The sequence below is a fragment of the Bombus affinis genome, chromosome 12 (genome assembly GCF_024516045.1).
Source record: "Bombus affinis isolate iyBomAffi1 chromosome 12, iyBomAffi1.2, whole genome shotgun sequence".
In the NCBI taxonomy this organism is placed as follows: domain Eukaryota; kingdom Metazoa; phylum Arthropoda; class Insecta; order Hymenoptera; family Apidae; genus Bombus; species Bombus affinis.
The window spans coordinates 1,095,666-1,118,227 of NC_066355.1; the positions used below are offsets into that span (position 1 = coordinate 1,095,666).

Below are 22,562 nucleotides of genomic sequence, written 5' to 3' on the forward strand. Positions count from 1 at the left end.
TTGCAATTTTAATCTACTGTTTATTATTCTTCCAAAAATTTGCTATAATCCTTCTTGTTGTTCTTTAAGTAAACATCCACGAATAATTATATTGTCTGTATACACAAATCATGTTATTCCGGGTAACAAAGATTTCATTGATCGTTGAAAAGTTGAGGGAGCATCAAGCTTTTATCAAGATAATATCGTTCTAATATTTGTAAAATATATTGTTTACCTTCTTGGTTTTTTGTTAATAAATTATTACATTCTGATATTGGCCTGATTTACGCCTCACTCTGCGGTATCATTAACTGTTTTCAAATCTTCAGCTTTTTTCTGAAATGAAATTTTTAATAGAGACATAGTTTTTCATATTATCCAAAACAATTGTTTTTAAGAACTAAGCACCTAATATCTACTTGGGTACTTTCTACAATATCAGCTATACATTTTTTATACGCAAAGATAATCTTGTATCAGGTATAGTTTCAAGTATTACAATCATTGACCTTAATCTATTTAAGAGAACAAGTTATCTTCTTCAATTTTGATTATAGTTGACGTATCGTTATGAACGATATTAAGAAGATCGTCTAATGAGTTAACAGACTCTTTCTCTCTTCTTTTTTTTGTACTTTCACTTCAATGTTTCTGAAACCGTTGTAATCGTCATCAATTTTAATATAACGTTAATAGTAAGACATTAACATGCAAAACTTACTAGAAGAAAGTTTTAAGCCAATAACTCGACTTTCGTCATATTGCAACAGATATACATATTTTTTCATAACTTTCAGTTTCCATTTTTTTAAATTCACTTTTTCTTTGCATATAACTCTGCGATACGCACACCGCCAAACCTTAACTAAGAATGAAGAACAGACGCTCGCTATTACTAACAAAGACCCAGGTAACGGCTTTCTAAATAGCTAAGTTTAAGAAGTTAATTTTTAAGTTTAAGTTTAGTTTTAGCATTTGTTTTTGGTTTTGGTTTAGATTTGGGCAGCAGGAGGCTAAAGAAAGCTTTCTCGACTCTCCAAGCTTGCATACAGATTGAGTGAAAAACCACGATGGAACTGATATCTCCTCAGAAAGATAAGTTTGGTTTAGGTCCTAAGTATTTATCTGTCTTGGATGGGCGATTTCGGTAAAGTTGACAGTCCCTCTTTAGTCTAACGGTTCACTCACCACATCTCCGTGCGGATCCTCTTGAATCCAGCTCGCATGACTTTGACTTTCTGAACAGGATGCAAAAGAGTAAGTGGTCAATCGAGTGTAGTAATGCAGGACACGTTAAATGGCTTGCCCATCTTTTTATATAAAAATTATAGAAAGTGCAGATAGAGAGAAGAACGTTACGGTGCAGGAAATTTCGGACCCTCTAGTATCCATTGGGGCGAGGGGGGGGGATGCCTGAACAAGTCTCCCTGCGGCGGTCATTTGACGACTGTAAAATAACTGATACAGCGACTGAACCCCAAAAATCCTTCCCCGTTGTATACTAGAAGGCTACGGCAAGACTGCTTCTTGACCTTTTGTGGGAATCCATGCTGAAAATACGTCTCTTCAATTCAAAAATATAGAAAATAATCGACGATTCACTGAAAGGAAAATAAGCTGCCATAGCATGGAACCTTTGCTGACGACGGAGGACGCCAGATTGGTGCAGGTGGCGATAAAGTGGAGAGGAATTACAAAGGAGAACAGACATGCGAAGAGTGAAAATTCGGAGAGATGTCAGGGTGGAAGCTGACAAACTTCCTCACTAAAATTACCTGAATATATTTAAATATATTAATATTGTAGTATCGTGAGGAAAAAACCTGGTTAGAAACTAACCAAAACAATGTCGTCTATCCTTCGGTTATTAGTTTACATAGGGAAAAAAGCCTATGTGACCAAAGTCACCTAGTTCTTGCGGGGCATTAACAGGATGGGATTAGAGAAAGGAAAAAATAGCGCTAATGGAGGGGGACGATTTGAATTCAAAGAATTGTTGATCGGGAAGCGTTGAGCGGTTAATCGAGAAGTAAGAGTGAGTCGAGAGGTCAGAGTTAATCGAGGAGTCGAAGAGTAGAGTGATTAGCGTTGTCGAGTTGCAAGAGTTACTAGCGTAGCTGAGAGGTTGAGTTGTTGGCGTTGTCCAGTTGCGTGAGTGATCAAGTTAGAGTAAGATCGTTACAATTAGTTCCATATTAAACAACCATCGTTTTCTGTCTCATTAATATCTGTATAACTAATTTATTGTAAATAAATTACAAATAATAAATAGTATCAAAGAAATTGTATACCCTAATATTTCCACGATACTACAATATGTAATATATTAATATATTTAATATATTTTAATTAATTAAGTACATATGTATAATATTACATATTAATATATTTAAATATATTATTAATATTAATATTAATATTCACGTATTTAAATATATTTAAATTCTTCTCCCGCTAGAAACTAAAGACTAACTGCCTTACCGGTATGCATTTTCGCTAGTTTGTGCTGCTATCTAAGGGATAGCGAGAACATTATTAACTGGCCTAACACATGATCGATTTCAGGTTATGCGTGTTCCATCTTAATTATTGACGTCTCTAATCGATCCATAATTTAATAATCGTATTGATTCCGGTTATGAAAGTGTCAAATACGCTTAGATTAATTAAAATTGTTTATCGGTTAATTTTTAACATGATAAAATTAATTATTTTTAAAGGCTGCATTTAATGCCATTATTATAATCTTGATATTCTAAATATTATTTCAATTATATCCATATTAATGTACTAAAGTATTATTATTAGGTTGTCCGAAATGTTTCTTTCGTTTTATAAGGAAATAATAGACGCACAATGTTTTTTGTTTTATATTAGTTTATCGAATTATGCACAAATATAATAATAGAAATAGAACGAAATGGATTATACCTAATTCAATAAAATAATATAAAACAGAAATTGTTGTTCATCTATTATCACCTTATGAAACGAAAGAAACTTTTCGGACAACCTAATACATTATCTCATTCACGAATTCCAATTAAGCGAAGTTTGCTGTATCTTGAATCCATGCAATACATATATAGTATTTGTGCAACGATCCGTGAGTAATTCAACACTTAAAATATGTCTGGAAGTATGAAGTATTGAGGAATTACATGTGAACATACGCATCTGTTGTGGCAGTTTCTGAATAATTCCGTATACTTAATAGTATTTATGTCAGTTGGAAGCTAAGAACCAGAAAAGAAATTCAGATAAGTATTTTCTGCCTATGAAAAATAGACTTAAAAGGAATGGACACAATACTTTGTAGTCTTTTTGACTTATCTCTTGCAGGTGGTATAATTAGGTGATATAATTAGTGTTAAACAGTTATCTACTTCAACATTATGAAGATGGAAAACTATATTTTGAAAATTATGAGATGATTGTTTTTTGTGTAAGTATAGATCAAATACACGATACAAGTGAATTGTTTAATATGTCAACAGTAAATAACCTCAAACTGTTTGTCTTTAAACCTATATATGCAAATTATGAAAGCGTTGGTAACTTTCCCTTACACATTATATGAAGGATGTTTACATTGTTTGATCTAAAATTGTTGATTTATGTAAAATATAATGACAGCTTTTAAAACATCCAATTTAAATGAATGTTATGAATGAATATTTTCAGACCAAGGCAGTTTGTTTGATAATTTATTTAGAAAATTTCGTTATCACTGGAAAATCATATTATGTATGTTACTTTGCATTCTCTAATTAAAGATAACTTGTCTTATGTTTTGCAATATTACTATGTAATAATTTCGTTAAATGATGCATTTCGACCTGGAACTTGCATCAATTTTATTCTTTGTTGGGAGGATTCTCAACATTTATAAATATATGTTTCATAGACCCAGACTTTTCCTGCGAAAGGAGCAGATTTATTTGTGTATGTGCACAATCATTGTACGTACAATATTGACTATCGAAACAATTACTTATATCGTTGTAAAAGTTGTAATCTACCAAAGTATATAGTTGCATTATATGTGGATGGTAACAATATTAGCATAACTATTAAACATAATCACTGTGGACAAAGATATCTTACATCATACATGGTATTTAATGATACAAGAAATGAGTGGGTTCAACCTGGATACATTAATGTCATTAAAACAAATATTTGATGATGTTTGTGGAAAGTATGTTTATGTTTACATATTTTATGTATTTCCATATATATTTTACACATATTCCTGTATATATATATATAATACAAATATTTATTTATAGATTTCCAGAGGTTGCAGCTTAATGTTCTTTTAACAACTTAAAATCAGTATTACTAGAAAGATAAGCTGGTGTAACAAGCTATAAATTGTGCAATTGTTGGATATTTTGTACAAGCGATTACAAACGAACCAGTCTCTAGAATATATAAAAATACATCATACAGGTCAGTAATAGAGGAAGATGCAATAATATTGTCGACTGATATTTTATTAAAAGATTTTTATGCAAAGGTAAGGAATTGTTCCTTGATGGCATGTAGCATATGGCATAATATTACTCCTAATATTGTTGTACATATGTCATAACAATATCTTTGCTTCTACTATCTGAGACGAAATTTCAGGAAGGATTATTAATTATAGAAAAAGAGGCAAATATTGTATAAAACAATTTTTCTAATATTCAAAAACCAATGTTTTGAAACCAAAGTCGAGTTCAATAGCAAGCCAACTGCCATTAAAGAAACCTGCTATGTGTGTGTGAGCGATTTACACACGCTCCCCAGTATGAAGAAAGACTAAGGAAGTAAAAATCAAAACCGCGTATGCTTGCTTGTTCCGAGGCTTCAGAAACACGCAGGGGTATGAAATCATCGGGCGAAAACACAAGGCTCGCTCTCTCGGCGATCTTGTTTCCTTTATTTATTTACATCAGATTTAAGGTCCTTGTTACTTGAACTACTTAGGTGCTGCGTACTGTCCGCCAAAAATAGCAAATTGCTCAAAATAGAAATACGTTTGATTTTTTGTTGCAAGCTGTCGAGTTCCTTTCACCTCACTTTTTTTAAATTTCTCAGTTTCAGTCCGCAAAGTCTTCTCCCTGCATTAAGCTAGTGTACGTCAGTATGCAAATTTTTTTTTTATTTATTTCCTAATATTCACAATTTGTCTAATTTGGACATTAGGTCGAATATTTTAGCAGTTATATTAACATGTAGGTGGCTACCCCCACGGGGGTACCATCCTCGCATTTGCTAGATTATATTCTTTGTGAGGTCTGCTGGGTACTTCCTTTTTAGCCTTCCAGTATGCAATTGTCAATCTTCGTAATCAGCATTAATATCTTGTGAACAACCTTTCTACTTTCGGTGCATCAATGCTTTATTTCCGCTTTTTATTAAATTAATCACTTTTGTCACTATTTTCATTGTTGTATTATTGTTGTATATTATTATTGTATTAGTATTGTTGTATTTAATATTAACGTTTTCCCACATAACGCTTTCCACTAGCTTGATTGTCTCGCTGTTGATACATTCGGATAGACTGCAGATTATATAGGAGAGGAAATAGATGTCTTAATTTTATTAAAAGTTGGAACAAGGTATTAGTACTTAGGTATTAGTACGTTGTGGCGGAACGTGCATTGAGAAGAAACATCTGAAAAGGTAATGGTTCGCTCGTCGCATCATCCGGCGATTTTTTTTAGCTGTATGTGCATTGCACCCGTTGGTCTACTTTCTGCATGTAATATGTTGATGTTTTGAATGCAATTGCTGTCTGCCAACATAAATTATATTATTAAATTAACTGTCGGAAAACGTAGAATATATAAAATGGGCGGTATTCTACGCAAACGTTGAACATCCTACTTACTCGTTCGCATACACGAGCGGGTTAGAAGTCACCGAATTCTTCTCAAACGACCCGTCTGTCCTCCTTGAGAATCCTAACATGTACATTTTCCTTCGCAACGTTCTTCTCGCATGATAAAATCTCATTCCAATTTTCATACCAACGACCGGCTATAGTGACTGACTGCTTCTGAAATATTTTGTTACTTGAAGTATAATGAAACGATTAAATCCCCTTCAAAACTGAATATAAAATACAAGTAAGCTGAATGTGCTTTTAACAAAAATAGGGCCAGAGGCAATTGTTGGTAATGGGATAACGAATTTTCCTTTCTTTATCCCTTCTAAGATAACTTGAAAGCACGATCTCACTGGATTTCAGCTCACTTTGAAAGAGATTTACGCGCGTTTCCTCTCTTATTTGAACTGCCTTTTTGTCGAAGAATTAGACTAATGAAGTGATAATTTGTTTTGTATAGTATTTTTGGAAATTATCTCTCATCAAGTAACGGCCAATTATTATGAAGAATATCTTGTCATTGTTTCTTACACTCGTTTATCTAGTACGTTGCAAAAAATTGTCTCTATTGATGTATAATCACCGCGTAAGTTTTTTTTTTTGAGAAATATAATGTATCCTGATACGATGGTTATATATCTATTTGTTTTAATTTTCTTATCAAGTATCGTGATTCGAAACTTAATGATACGTTATTAATTACAAACAGAGGTTTCTGAAATTTAGTTCTAGTATTAGTTTTACTAGGATGAGAAAATACCATTATAGTAATTCTATTGTATTTCTTGCAAAAAAATATTTAATTATATAAATTTAATATAATTTAATTATTTTCAATTGGAAAATTTTGATTCTAAATATTCTTTCTGAACGATTCTGAATATTCCTCTTTTAAACTTTCATAATTTTCTTTTAATATGTTTAAAAGTTCTTCACAGCTATATCGTATATTAGTTTTTACTTTCATGACAGCTGACAATATAATTAATTGTTAAGTTCATTGTTGCAGACTATTTCCGAGCAGACGAATAAACGTCGATCAACGAAAAAAAACTTTTTCGACATCTGTATTTGTTTCAGAAAGGCTCATTAAAAGTTCGATAATTATTCTTGTATCTTTTAAAGGAATAGGTTGACTTTCAAAATACTAAATTTATTACATACAATTGATAATGATATTCTAATGATAATTCTAATAATAATTCTTCCCGAGTAATACTAAATGCAGGACATAACCAGTACATAACAACTTTGCAGTACAATTGTCGAGAAAGCAGTACCGTACTGCAAAATGGAGTACGGATGATCACCTCGTTTAAAGGGAATATTTCACGCTAAAAAAGCAAAACCTTGTCAATTGATTTAAAATGTGATTTTGAACAAATAGTGCCAACTTTAACATTTGAATATTATAGGTTTATATGTACTATGTACTATAGGTTTATATGTATTATAGGTTTATATGTATTGTTATACATGACTGCGCAAGGATCGCGCGCAGGTTCCATGTTGTATCCAGGATTGTAGCCAATCAACAAGCAAAACTAACGCTATAATAACAGAAGACCGGTATCGTACATTCGCCTTTTCGGTTCGGATGTGGTAAGATGTATATCGTGTAGAAGATATAATTTTGTACCTGCCACGCGTATATCAGTTAGTAATAAATACTAAGTGAAGAATTACGCATTTAATTTGTTACATTTTCATTAAGCACAAATACGAAAAGATGTAAAATCGTTCATTGCTTTATTCAAGGTAAATATTTTATATATGTTTATACAACTAAGGATTGTTCTTGTTTAAGTTATTCTAATTTGGATTATGTAACTTAATCTATACTATCACGCTGTATCAAAGATATAAATAGTAATATGTAGTCTATATTATACATATAGATTTAAACGTGTAATAAAAATATACTCGCGTGTAATTAGGTAATTAAGGAATACGGAATTTACGTCCTTAATTTAATTATATTTTTCGATAACTGCGTAAGTTAATGGATCTGTACATTTTTGTCTGTGTGACCATTAACCTCCTCGTCTACACACTGGGTCGTTTTCCAGCAATTTTAAGTGATTCTTCATTTTATCCATATTTTTGTTCAAATTTTGCTTTGCTTAAGAAAATGAGAATATCACGTAACGCTAAAAACCATTGGATAATATTCTAGAAACTTTGAAAATGAATTTTTCAAGAATTTTTGTGGATTTCTTGAAAGAAAAAAATCTAAATAAAATTTGCATGATCTTGAAAGACCCAGCATGCAAACAACGCCAGTAAAAATAAGGTTGCGGATGAGAGGTTAATACACGATTAGTTAGAAATATGTACAGAAATGAAAATTAACAAAATTAAGCATCAAAATATGTGTTTGTGACTATTGTATATGGGCCCACATGATCATCGCTAATGATTAACTTTTTATAATTCAGTTTGTGATGCAATATAGGAAATTTTGTTAATTTCTATCTTTATCAATACAAAACAATATATTTCAAAAGTTTATTTTTGTTTCTTCTCTTTTTTTATTAAAAGTTATAGACTTTTTACCATATTTCACTGTCCTGCACAATTATTACTTAATATAAGAAATGAATATATTAGTACAACTCGCAACACGTTAAAATCTCAATATTAATATTACATTAGCATTTCTGCTAATTTCATATATATATTTATTCATAATTATTTATTTATAAATAAATAAATAAACATATATATAATTCCAAATATATTCAAGTAACTTCCAATCCCACAAATCAGTACCATTAGCTTTTAAATGCATATGAAAATTGCATAAATTGCGTATATGTATGTATATATGTATATATTTATATGTTTTTCTCACGTATACGTTCCTCTAAAATATAAGTGTAAAATTGCAGTATCAACTGGCTCATGTTACGGAATAAGTAAAAGAAAACACGAATGTATAGATGCTTATGGAATCGGAGAGTTAAATTACTATGATTATTTACTGTTCTAAATCCATTTTAGCAATGGTTCATGTCCTTATTGTTCGTATATTACGATTAGACATGAAATAACAGACACGAAATCTCTAATTTCGATACACGTTATAAACATACGTTAAGAACACAGTGTTTCAGTGCCTTAATACATGTTAAAAATCATCTTTCTATGCTAAAAATCATCTGTCTCAGGACCTTGTCATGCCTTTTTTTGTCATACCTTGTAAAATACTGCCTACTTTCGTTAATTTTACAAGCTTTCGAGTTGTCAGTTGTACTATGAAGCGAAATTATATTTTAGTCCTTTCAATATATTTGGTGTACTGATGGATTATTTTCCTTAAATTTATAAATAGTTTCCCCATAAGGGTAAAAATATTACGATATTACAATATCAAACTATAAATATGTTCTTTTTTATATAAATTGGACTGCTTTAAAGTTCTTTTTCTATATAGTCTGAAGCATTGATTAAATAAAACATCAATAGAAGCAGAAATCCATAGAAAAAAATCAATTGGAAAGTTTTAGCAAGTAAAACAAGATAGATTATGAGAATATTTTGTGGAATCTCGAATATTATAGCTATAAGTTCATTTGTAACTTGTAAATAGAGTATACTATAAAGATAGTACCATTTTTCATTTTAGTGCCATTAGTTATTTGTTTTTATTAAAATTTTTTTATTTAGAAGTGAAATTCAAAGAGATAACGACACAGTATTCTAACATTTGAAAAATATATTGCAACATTTTATTCAATGTTGTACTCTCACAAAATAATCATGCTGTAATTTTGATATTTTCATTTAATTTATCTAATTTGTTATAATTTCTTAGAGCTTCCAAAGTCTTTGGGTCTCCAGAAACATGCGGATTTAAAACGAGTCAAGCAAATCTATTCCTCTGTAAGGCATATCGTTATATATCTAATTTTATGCTGAAATGGTGAGTGCCTTTTATATATTAAGATATTGCGCGCATTTACAAACGATTTACAAATTGCTGTGATACTGTTTGATGCGGTAATTGCCGTATTAAGAAGATAATTAGAATGATTAGGGCGAGATCTGTATTGATACGCGCCGTGTGCTTGTAGGAAAGTTAAAAATCGCTGTGAATTTGTCGCGGGCAACAACTGGATACCGATTTAATATTGTTTGTATCACGCATCGCGACCTTACGATCAGAAGTTGATCGCGCCGTTATGTTTAGCGAATGTTTATCTTCTTTTTCAGCTAAATATTACCCAGTTTTCGTCTTTTTGTTTATCCTTTACCTGGACATCGCCGCTACGAAGGAAATAGAATTTAGTGAAGTAAAAAATAAAAAAGTCAATATTATTGTGCCCTTGAATACGAATGTTGTTTGAATTACAAGGTCCAGAAATAAAAAGCTATAAGTAGATTTTTATTACTGTTTCTTGTAACTTTCAGTTAGAGTTATATACCAAGGTTAATTTTTTTGTAATGTCCTTTGTTGTAAATATATAACACGCTATTGCTATCACCTTCACGCTCGAACAGAGAAGGTTAAGTAAACCTTTGTAAATATGTCGACATCGCTCTTAAGAGTATGAAAGAAATTAGCAATGTTAAATGAAGAAAATATTTTGTTTTATAAACAAACGATTTTATTTTTCTGGTACATGAGATAATTCACGGCATGACCCTTATTAAATCGTTGAATTACGATTGCTACGTTCATGGAATGCCAAGTGAAAACTGTAGATCTAATTATAATATAGAAGTGGAACGTCGTGTCGAATGCGACCGATGAGCAATATTCGACATCTTATATTTTTATTAATTCTGCAGAGAATAAATAAGTGTGTCTTTCAGCTAAAAGGTTTTTATTATACATATGTATTGATAATTAATCTAATGAAGTTGACCTTAAGAGCCCTATGTAGAATAGATAAACCCAGGTACTAGAGAGTTTCGTGCGTAAAGCTCCAATCTAGTTTAGTCTTAAGATTTGGATGATGAAGGTTGCTTCTAAGGAGCTCTGCTCCTCGCTATTTCGTTAAATTTGAAACGAACCTAGAATCATTGGCCAGGTTGAACCAAGAGCAACCAAGCGATTAAAAGTCACTCGACTTTCCGAAGATTCAGTTCCTAAGTCGATTCTTAGAGCTAGGCTCGTATTGAGTAACTGAACTGAATTGAATTTTCATCTTTTCTTTACGCCGTGTATCCTGCAGTGTAGGTTTGATGTATAGGACTTATGTCTCCATGGAGCAAGAGCTCTTTACACATCGAGATATCAAATAAAAAATACCAATCAAAGATGAGTATACATAACTAATTGAACTGTTAATTATGGAATTTAGTTTCAAAAATTCCGAATTAAAATCAGGCGATTACGAGTATACGCATCGATGGCAGGGTGAATGTTTCTGTTATAAATTTTATAGTAAAATAAATTTTAAAAGTAAAACAAAATGAGGTAGAATTGCACTTTTATTCGATGAAAAATTAACAAATTCATTGTTGAAAGAGGTATTAGTATTAAACACTTAAAAATTGTCAAAAAATAATAAAATTCATAAAGAAAAGTTAAAAAAAAAATTTTTTACAAATTGTTCGATCGGTTAGATAACCGATCGCAGTAGGCGACCAGGAATGCTCCATAAAATATACGGTTTTACATTCTTCTAAAATATTTTCTAAAACAGTTTGAGTTTTAGCAATTTGATCTGTATGCTTTATATGATCAAAACGTTCATTGTTTTGAAAATGAAGCAATTTACATATAAATAAACATCTATTTGAAGATATTACTTTACTAAAGAAAGAAGTACTTACTTCTCTTGTAGATATACTTTCTAGAATACTTCGTAGAATATTTTCTCTTGTAAAAAGATACATCTGTATAGTTGCTTTTCTGACAATACCTTGTAGAGTGCAATAAAACATCTTATCTCATTATTATTTATTTGGTACCATTTTCTCATTCTCGATCGCGGTTCCAAATTCGGCTGGCTTTGTAAGAATTGTTGAGTGTATAAATTCGTCCGTTCAACTATAATGTTTATCAGTTCATTATCTAAATACTTTTTTAATATAAAATGAACACTTATGTCTGGATCTTCTAGGTATATTGAACTGATGGTCAGGTTTGGCAGAAAATTCCAAAGGTTCTCTGTTACTCGCTCTAATATTCCACTTAATATTTATATTTTGATTTTCCGTATCACTTTCAATGTTCTCAGAGTCACTATCATCAGATTTCGTACCTTCGGGGTCACTATCATCAGACTCGATGTCTTCATTACTAGACTCATCAGAGGACGGTTTTGCTTCCTAGTAGATAAAATGTCACTGCCGTGTTCATTCATTTTGGGGATAAAATGAACTAAAAAGGAGAAAATTGTATTTTACAAACTTTTTCTACACAATTTATATCGTTTACGCATTTGAATTTCTTTCATTGTGTTATACTGTACTTGATAAGATCAGCTGACGGTTTGATACAGATTAATCACATTGTTCAATGGTGAAAAAATATTTTCTCATCAATCTCACATACACATTCATACAAACTGATAATACGTTATGAGGAAATCCCACAAGGAATTATAAAACTTGAGAAAATGTGCGATTGAACTTACTCAAAACTCCCCTTGCACAGAAAACTGTGAAAAGTAGAAAACTGCTCAGTGTTTATTAGCTGCGATTATCGAGCTGCGATCAGAGTGGATCGCAATACCGCATGTGGATGTGGTCGCGGTGTCGTTCTTCGTTTTCGGACGCAATTAAAAAGTCGTTCATGTACGCGTAGACGAAATCGAGGCCTCTCGTGATTCCGGCGCGATCGGAATTTGATGGTAAGCGCGAACGAGATCGATTTTAAGAAATATGCGCTTACCATGGAGATTTTGCGCAAAGTCCTCAATGTGCGGTGGTGAGTACCTGTCTGGGGTGGTGCGAGTGTTCAGTGTCCGATAGTCGCCACACGGTCGAATACCTCCGTCCTTTTTCAGTACGATGTGTGAGGGTGATGCCCACGGGCTTTTCGATGGCTGCATCACACCTTGTTCGGTCATGACTTCGAATTGCACCTTCGCTAGCTTGAGTCGATCGCCTGCGAGGCGGCGTGGTTTGGCGTGGACAGGAGGTCCGGGCGTCGTGCTGACGTAGTGTTGCACCCCCTGCCGTATTGCACTTCTTCGGAACATTGGCGGTCTCGTGATATCGGGCAATTCCGCCAGCAGTCTGTGGTTGTTTTTATCGATGCCACGTCAGCCGTGGCGGCGAATCGTTTCATCGATAGTCGGGTTGTTGTGTCGAAGAGCCGTTTGTTGCGAGGGTTTACGAGCAACCCGTAATGGCTCTGAGAATCAACACCGATGATAGGCGTTTGCACATCGGCCACTACAAAGCGCCATTTGAAAGCTCGGCGTAACGATGAATTGAGGGGAACTGTAACGGTACCGTATGTCGCGATCCACGTTTCGTTGATCGCGAACAGTTCGTAGTCACTTTTGTTCGTGTGTCCGCGGATCTTACTGCGCGGATAAACACAAGTGTCAGCAACGGTGTCCACTAAATACGAGATTTTTGTTCGTATGTCTTTAACGAAAATGCGGCGTGTCTTTAAGCCGTCGGCGTTCGCCGCGTTTACGGACGACTGGTCGCGTTTCCCTGTTTCCACTTACACTTTCTCGACACTTTCTCGCACGTTCACGGAATACTTCGTGATAATGGTAAAGGCCGGAATCATGCGTCCTTTCTCGCGATCTGGAACGGCTCCGACTTCTTGATCGCCAGTGTCGACGCGGACGGTGGTTGATGTTCATCGCACTCACCTCGGCCCTTGACACTAAACCTACCGACACTTCGTGTATACCTATTCCTACCGTGTGCAGTCAAAATAACCGGTGATTAAAGAAGTAATAGTTTGAGGTGATAAGGTAGCGATTTAGGTTTAAAAACACCAGAGTATATTTAACTATGTAGTTTATTAAAGTATACCCTACGTGTACACTAGTCGTATAATACAACTGCTGTCTTGGTTCGCGGTCACTAATAGATCGGCGCAAAGAAGTATCGCTTAATTGCTGCTGCTCGTGTCTCTCGATAACTAAGAATGCGTCGCTACCCTGTTCGCTATATTTATATGCGTCGGAGTTGACAAAAGGCATCGGGATTTTAATTTCGAAGGTGTTCTCGAAACATCCCAACGGACGCTGAACTCTCGACCTTGTTTACAATTGTTGACTTTTCGGGTAGTCGACTCGAAGGCATATGATCACGACAAAAACGACGGATTTCGATTAACCTTCGGTAACCGCCTAAGGTTGTCGAATCTATGATAAACTAATCTATCGGTAAACACGGTTTTTGTGTAGCGGATTCACTTGTAGCGGCACTCGTCGGTAAAATTCATAACGGTTTCCGTCCAGTGAACCCGCTACACAAAAATTCGTGTTTACAGATAGATGAGTTTATTATAGATCCGACAACCTTAGGCGGTTACCGAAGGTTAATCTAAATCCGTCGTTTTTGTCGAGATCATATGTCCTCGAGTTGACTACCCGAAAAGTCAAAATTCGTAAACAAGGTCGAGAGTTCAGCGTCCGTTGGGATCTTTCGAGAACATCTTCAAAATTAAAATCCCAACACCTTTTGTCAACTCCGACGGTTATAAATATAGCGAACAGGGTAGCGAGGCATTCTTTTGCTATCGAGTGACACGAGCAATAGTAGCTAAGTCGATACTTCCCTTGCGCCGATCTATACGTAATCACGAATTAAGACAGCAGTTGTATTATACGACTAGTGTACACGTAGGGTATACTTTAATAAACTACATAGTTAAATATACTCTGGTGTTTTTAAACCTAAATCGCTTACATACACCTCACACTGGACGAAAACCGTTATGAATTTTACCGTCGAGTGCCGCTACAGTACCCCCCTGCCAGTGCTAACGTTACTGCTTCTTTTTATATTTATTTATTTACGTTAGCGCGGGTGCCCTTGCTAGCAGCTTAATTCAAACTCGCTTAAAAGCGGTCAGGAAAGCAAACTCTCCTGCCCGAACGCGTGGTGTAATGCGTTCTTGCGTCTCCCTCGCTTTGTTGCGCTTGCTCGCTGCTTTGCGGCCGCAAGATTTTCCCAGGTAAAAACGTGTCGTGGGTTTCTGCGCTCTTTTCGAGTTGTTTGACATCTTCCGAAACGATGAAAGCGGGTTTTAGGCGATCTACGGAAACTTTCACGCTTTTGTTCTTCATCCGTATGGTGAAAGTTTTCTCCCCACGCTGTATAACCTGACAGGGGCCGTCGTACGGTGTTTGTAGTGGACCTCCGATTGCATCGTGGCATACGAAAACGTACGGCGAAGTTCCTAAATCGCGGAACATAAAAGTTTTCTTTTCTAATATCGTCTAATATCGTTCATTCGTTCTCGCAGACGATTTGCGAATTCCGCGTTGCCCGGTTGTTTTGCTGGTACAAAAAATTCTGCCGGCAATCGTATGACAGTACCGTAAATCATTTCGGCTGCCGTTGCATTCAGATCCTCCTTGATAGCGGTTCTAATGCCTAGAAGAACTATGGGAAGGCTTTCGACTCAGTTGCTCGAATTGTGGCAGTTGATTGCGGTCTTAAGCTGCCTGTGGAAGCGCTCTACCATCCCGTTGGACGCGGGGTGATAGGCTGTGGTACGCAAATGTTTAATGCCGAGCATCCGGCATAGTTCTTTGAAAAGATTGGATTCGAATTGGCGTCCTTGATCTGTTGTTATTTTTGCTGGGACGTCAAACCGCGCTATCCATGTGGAAAGAAGAGCCGAAGCAACGGTCGTTGCTTCCATATCTGGTATAGGAATCGCTTCGGGCCAACGTGAAAAACGATCGATACATGTTAGACAATATCGGCAGCCTTGTGAGTATCGCATGACGATAATGTCTAAATGTATATGCTCGAATCGTCCTGCGAGCTCTCCGAATGTTCCGGTCGGCGTTGATACGTGTCTCGTTATTTTATATTGTTGACACGAGATGCATTGCCGTGTCCATGTTTGGCAATCTTTGTTTAGCGCAGGCCAAACAAAACGCGATTTTACGAGTTTTTGGGTCGCGCGTATCCCTGGGTGGGAAAGTCCGTGAAGTGAATTGAATACGTCGCGCCGCAAGGGTTTTGGTACGTACGGTCGTACAATGTCGCCTGACACGTCGCAGTATATTTCCGCGTCGTAATCCGGAAAACGAATTTTCTTAAGCTGCAACGCGGATGTATCGGAGTTAACGATGTCGCGGAGTTCCTCATCGTTTTCTTGCGCGGCGGCGAGGGTTTTGTGATCCACGGATTTTCCTATGGCTTCGATGCGCGATAGGGCGTCGGCAACGTTATTATTCAGCCCTTTTATATGCCTTATATCGGTCTTGAACTGACCGATATAATCTAGCTGCCGGAATTGTCGCGGCGAACACTTGTCGGGATTTTGACTGAACGCATAAGTGAGGGGTTTATGGTCAGTGAAAATAATAAAATTCCTCCCCTCTACGGCGTGTCTAAATCGCTTGATCGCGGTATACATAGCGAGCAATTCGCGATCATACGCGCTATATTTTCGTTGCGCGGAATTTAAGGGTTTAGTTAAAAAACCCAACGGTTGCCAAGTGTCATTCGCGCGTTGCTGCAACACCGCTCCTATTGCAAAGTCGGACGCGTCTACAGCGAGGCTGATGGGCGCGCCAGGTATAGGATGCGCTAACATCGTAGCGTTAGCTAGGGCGCGTTTTGACTCGCTAAAGCTCGTTTTGGCTTCCTCCGACCAAATAATGGGCATGTTGCCCTTTTTCGCCCCTTGAAGCAAATCGTTGAGGGGTTGTAAAATTTTAGCTGCCCCCGGTATGAAACGTCGGTAAAAGTTGAACATACCGAGGTATCTGCGTAGTGCCTTGATGTTCGCAGGAAGCGGTGCTTCATTTATGGCTTTAACTCGATCAGCGAGCGGTTTTATTCCGTGCGCGTTTACCGTATGGCCTAGGAAGCCTATTTCATTAACGCCGAACTCGCACTTTGCGAGGTTGATTACTACGCCGTAATGGTTTAGACGTTCGAACAAAATCCGCAAGTACTCGCGGTGCTGTTCCTCGGTTTCCGAAGCTACCAAGAAGTCATCTACGTACGCGTATACGAATTCTAAGCCTCGCGTGATTTCCTCGACAAATCTTTGACACGTTTGCGCGGCGTTTCGAGGCCCAAACATCATGTTGGTTGCCTCGAAAAGGCCGAATGGTGTCGAAATCGCGGTTTTTTTTATGGTAGGCGCGCACTAAATCAATTTTAGAGAATATTCGCCTACCGCGTAAATGCTGCGCGAAGTCTTGTATGTGCGGTGGAGAGTACCTGTCGGGTACAGTGCGGGCGTTCAGCGCCCTGTAGTCACCGCAAGGTCGCAGACTTCCATCCTTCTTTGGGACGACGTGTAGTGGAGATGCCCAGGAATTCTTCGATGGGCGCATGACTCCTTGCTCGATAAGGGTTGCAAATTCCGCTTTGATTTGCTTGAGACGGTCCGTCAGGCCCATTCTCAGTCTCAGCGCCCTCTCTTCTTTTGGGACCACATTCGCGGGCGCCATCCTTAGCGCCTTAACTTTCACCTGGTCGGTCGGAGATATCCCCCATTCCTCGTCGTCTCTTCTCTTTCTTTCTCCTTTCCATGACGTACCACCCATCGGAATCACTCCTCTCTCTCTCTCTCTCAGAGTAATTGGCGGCCTCCTTCCTTCCACGTGTCTCCGCGTACGATGGTTCCCCTTTCCTCGGTCTCTTAGTCACCGCCGTGACTTTATTCCCTTCCGCCGGAGATACCATCTTTCTCTTCGGCTGCTCCATCGCCGGCCTCCGAGAGGTATCTTGTCTTCTCATCTCTTGTTTATTTTCAGCAGTTGTCATCATTGTTATTCGCTCAGACCTTCCCGTTTTAATCCGGTCGGGCTCCGTTTTCACTCTTCTACCCGGTGTCCCCATACACTGCTCCAATGTGGACACCGAGCTTTCCACCATCAAACTCGTCGTCTTTAGGCCCTCATTTTCTTTCCTGTTGCGATCTAATTCCTTCGCTAGCATTCTTAGAGCTTTGACTACTCCCATCAGGGTTCTTGTCAAGCTATAAACCTCAAATGCTGTTAAATAGTGCTTTTCCTCTTTTTCACCGTCGCTATACGGATCGTCAAGCTCCTCCACTGTGCTATCCCCCATTTCACTGTCTCCTGGCAATTGTTTCCCGTATCTAGCGAGAGAGCTCATTTCCATTGCCCTCCTCGCCAAATACCTTTTCCCCCTATCGCTCATTTCTCTCGGCGTGTTCTGACTCCCCTCAGAATCCTCCCCGCCCGTCATACACCTCTTTGTTTCCGCCAGTAGTCGGGCTCCTTAGCAACTTTTTGCTAGGCTTAAAGGGATTTACCCCCTCCTCTCCTTCTCTGCTCCTACTACCAGGCAGCACCGTGATTGTAACATCTTTTAATTTCGCATCGGAGATAGCTCTAGGCCTTTCGCTCCCCGACTCCATCCTGTTGTTTAGACTACCGGTCGTTTTTACCGCACGAGAGGAGGTCCTTTTTTCCGGAGGAGGGGAAAATGCAATTACGCATACCCCGTGCCCCTGCACGTGGGTTATGTGGGACTCGGCAGATGTTATGCAATACCCACTAAAAATCCCTCCCTCTTTCTCTCCTAAGGTACTCGAGGTTCCAACCCGGTACGATCATTCGATAATACTTCGGGTTGGCCTCTACACAATGTACCCTACTCCAGTCTTCTAGATGTTTCTATCTCCTTTGTCTTCTTTGTCTTCTGGTTGTTCCTGGGCGTCCATAGCGCGATTCCACCTCCTTCTCTGAACAATAATAATTGTATTCATCGGCGACCTGCGGGTCGAATTACGAATTGTTAAACGCGTTCGGACACACTGTTATTTGCGCTAATAAAGATTTAAAACTCGGATAATTATAGAAGTGTGAATCATTGTAAAAACCGGAATTACTCCAGCGTCCTGCCCGTTAATTAAAATCCTGACGGTATCTTGCCCGTTCATCAGCGAAGGCCAACATCAGGCGAGTCAAATTTTGATTAATATTAATAATTCGTTACCGTTCTGCCAATGGAAGCGTTTATGTAATATTTTTGTCGAATTGTCTCACGAATAAAAATCATAAAATATCTATACCAACATTATCAAGCCGGACGAAATCAACACGCGTGCCAATAATAATTGTTTATTCCGAACAATCCTCTCCCGTGATAGTATTCCTGCACAGAGCAGGTTAGCCGAAACGTGGAGACTATTGACCAGTAGTCTTGAACTCTAATTAACGCTATTTAGTTTAACGATAAAATATCTACTTGAAACAGTCCTTAGTCTGTTTCTGGTGGCAGCAACTACCGTATCGGTTGAAATTTTCTATTATAGATCTCAAAAGGTATCGTTCAAGTAAAACAAATAATTTTCAATTTCAAATTTAAATAGCGAAATGTAACATAATAGAATAATAAAAATTTTGGTCAATATTTTTAACTTGGATGGTCACTCTCTCCACCAAGGCCGATACCTCCATTTGGTCGCCGAGAGCCACTTTAAGCTTCTCGGCCACTTCATTCACCGCTACATCTCTGTCGAATTCTATTAAGATGTGGCCAGCCCTCGTTTTCCTCATGCCGGTGGTACCCACAATGGTACTTCTCACCATGATCTTCCTGTATATCTCCATCAACCTTGGCCCTCATCGACCTTGATCAGGATGGCTTCCTTTCTTCTCCTTCCCGGGAGTATTCTTCTACCGGCTCCTGCGCCGTCTCTTCCACTCCCTTTCTCACCTAACGATTTCGACTTCGGTGGCCTTCGTCTTTTCTCTTTCTTTCTTTTCTCCACGACATGCCACCTCCTCTCGGAGTCATCGGCGACCTCCGCCCCTCCGCATATCTCCGCGTACGTTGGCTCTACTCTTCTAGGTCTTTTAGCCCCCGCCGCGACCTTACTGCCTTCCGCCGGTGAAACTATTTTCCTTTTTGGTTGCTCCGCAACCGGCTTCCGAAAAGGATCCGCCTTCGTCTTTTCCTGCCTACCCACGGCCGTCCTGTCGACTATCCGCCCAGTCTCCTCCACTTTACCCAGGCTAAGCTTCGTCAATACTCTTCTGCCCGGTGCCCCCATACACTGCTCGAGCGTACACACCGAGCCCTCCACCATGTCGCTCATCTTTTTGAGATCCACGTTCTCCTTTCTATCTCTACCCAGTCCCTTAGCGATGGTCCTTAACGCTTTCACCACCGCCGTTAAGGTCCTGGTGAGACTATTCATCTCATAGCCCGTCAAGTAATATCTCGCGTCCTTCTCGTTATCACTGAACGGGTCTTCAGACTCCTCCACTGCACTGTCTCCGATCTCGTTTCCGCCCGGAATTCTCTTATCATACCCGGCAGGAGAGCTCATCTCTACGGCTCTCCTCGCCAAGTATCTTTTTTCTCTATCGGTCTTTTCCACAGGCGTAACACTCGTCTCAGAGTCCCCGCCATCACACGATTCCTTCCTTCCTGCGCTGCTTGGATTCCTCAACAGCCTCCTTCTTGGCTTGAAGGGGTTTACTCCTTCGCCCCCTTCCCTGCTGCCACTTCCAGGCAACATCGTGATCGTGACATTCTTTAATTTAACATTGGAGATGACTTTCGGCTTCACATCGTCCAATGTTCTCCTTTTTACTCCGCTCAATTGATCCCCGGTCGCGTTTACCGCACGTGAGGAGGTCCTGGGATCGACCTTGCCCCCACCGTTTTTCCAGTCGCTTGATAACCGTCGGGACGAGCCTGGAGAGCCACTCCATCCACCAACGGGGCCTGGGGGCTCCGCAACCCCCTGAACCGAAAGTTTGTTCCCTTTTCTAGACTTATCCATATTTGTTAAAAATTTTTTCATAGTCCATGTGCATAGCCAGTCGTCAACGGTTATCAAAGGAACGGATTCCTTTATTTATAGGTGTTAAATCCATCTCTTCACGGTAAAAACCGTTAGATCGGCAAGCCGATTTGTGATTTGAAATATATACTTATGTCTTCCGCTCCTTCGTCGTCACACTCGGTTTAGCCATGCACGCCGTGTCCGGGGCAGAGAATTGCCCACTCGAACACGGCGTACATGTTATCGGCGGTACCACTGGGAGGTAGGAGTGCGACTTGACCAGGCGAGACCAAGGTCTCTCCCGCCAACTCTAGAAACTGGCAGAAAGAATGGTGGAGCTAGGAATCATTATATTATATAGTACATAGCTTTGGAACCAAATAATGGATTCTAATGGTATTTGATCTATATGAATTTATAGACAGTGAGGAACATATTTTTTGCTAATAAATCAAAATTTTATTTCTTATTATTTTCCGCAGCATGATCAATTTTGAAGCAATTCGTCGTCTTCCACTTGGTGTTTTTCTATAAGAACAAGCAATACAGTCCCGTTTTCTTCCTGTCACATAGCATATATGTTGTTTATTGTTCAGTCTATTGTTCGACCAAGATGTGGATGGACGTGTTCTTGATTCATGAAAATCACCTCTCAACTGATTTATGAGACTTGACAAACCTGTAATGTGTTATTGATTTTTTACTCTTTCTTTCTTCTAAGGTTTGGTAATTCATGTAAGAATTGATAATGCACATTTCCAGTCCCCCAGAAAATAATTTTCTTCGCTATTTCAATGATTTCCACATAAAGCAATACACCGAATTAATCCGCACGATCGACACCGTAAAACCATTTCAGGTTTATCGACTGATATAACATCACCACCGCGTAATATGCTGAGGGTAGATTGTATTCTTGTATGATTATAGTTGCTAAGCATTGTGACGATTCTCTTATCTTTTCACGTAAGGAGCGCAATGCTGTTCTTGTTGTATGCAACTGTTCTTTGTTTTTTTTTTTTTTTTTTGTTAAGGATTTCTGTTTTCGTGTTTGTATAGGTACGCCTTTTCCATTAACATGTATTGCGTCAGTAAGATGACATTTTATCTTTAGCAACCCTTCTGCTAAGAAAATGCTGGTATAGTATCCGTCGGAGTACGTATGGCATCGGGAATTCCGTCTGACAACTTTTTATATAAATGTTATGGACTTTTGGTGCTTACTGGTACATCGGGCCGGGAGATGTTTTCGGATGTTATGCTGACAAAATACGGAAGTGTTGAAAATAGGTATTTGGTTTTTGAATCAACAAATGTAGATATGTGTATAGCCCATTTCGTTGGCTTATTAGGATTCTACGTGATAAACGATATTGTGCCTTTAAATGTCACCACAGATTCATTAAGAGCAATTGCTTATCTGGTATGAAAGATTTGTGGGGTATTAGTCGTGAATAGGTTTCCCGAAATAACGAGGGCGAAATATTGCTGTCGCAGTCCGTCAAGTATATTTGAAATCAATAAATATACGTACAGTGAGTCGTTGATACAATATAAAACTCGGAATAGATACTCGTTATTGTTCGTCGCGTAGTTAATACTCGTTGATACTCGATATGAACTGTTCGATACTGTATCGCACGTGATTGCGTCTGTATATTTATACTGGTCGGGACAGAGTCGTCTTTATTCGACGGTTGCCTGTAGCGGCGGCATTGTTTTGCCCGGAGTTTGTTTGTTTTTACGTTACTTGTAATCTAACGGTCTTGATACTCCGAGGTAAAACAACAACATGATTCGAAATGTCCT

The 22,562-nt window shown here is 38.0% G+C and overlaps 2 long non-coding RNA genes across 2 annotated transcripts; both read left to right on the forward strand.

Annotated features, from left to right (window-relative positions):
• The first annotated feature begins 865 nt into the window (after positions 1-865).
• LOC126922436 (uncharacterized) lies at positions 866-6,899 on the forward strand. Its single transcript, XR_007712754.1, has 6 exons — positions 866-1,239; positions 1,314-3,170; positions 3,248-3,427; positions 3,890-4,183; positions 4,275-4,504; positions 4,618-6,899. It is a non-coding gene; the product is annotated as an uncharacterized LOC126922436 (long non-coding RNA).
• Positions 6,900-7,333: 434 nt separating this feature from the next.
• Positions 7,334-10,690, forward strand: LOC126922438 (uncharacterized). Its single transcript, XR_007712756.1, has 3 exons — positions 7,334-7,624; positions 9,684-9,791; positions 10,082-10,690. It is a non-coding gene; the product is annotated as an uncharacterized LOC126922438 (long non-coding RNA).
• Positions 10,691-22,562: the final 11,872 nt, after the last annotated feature.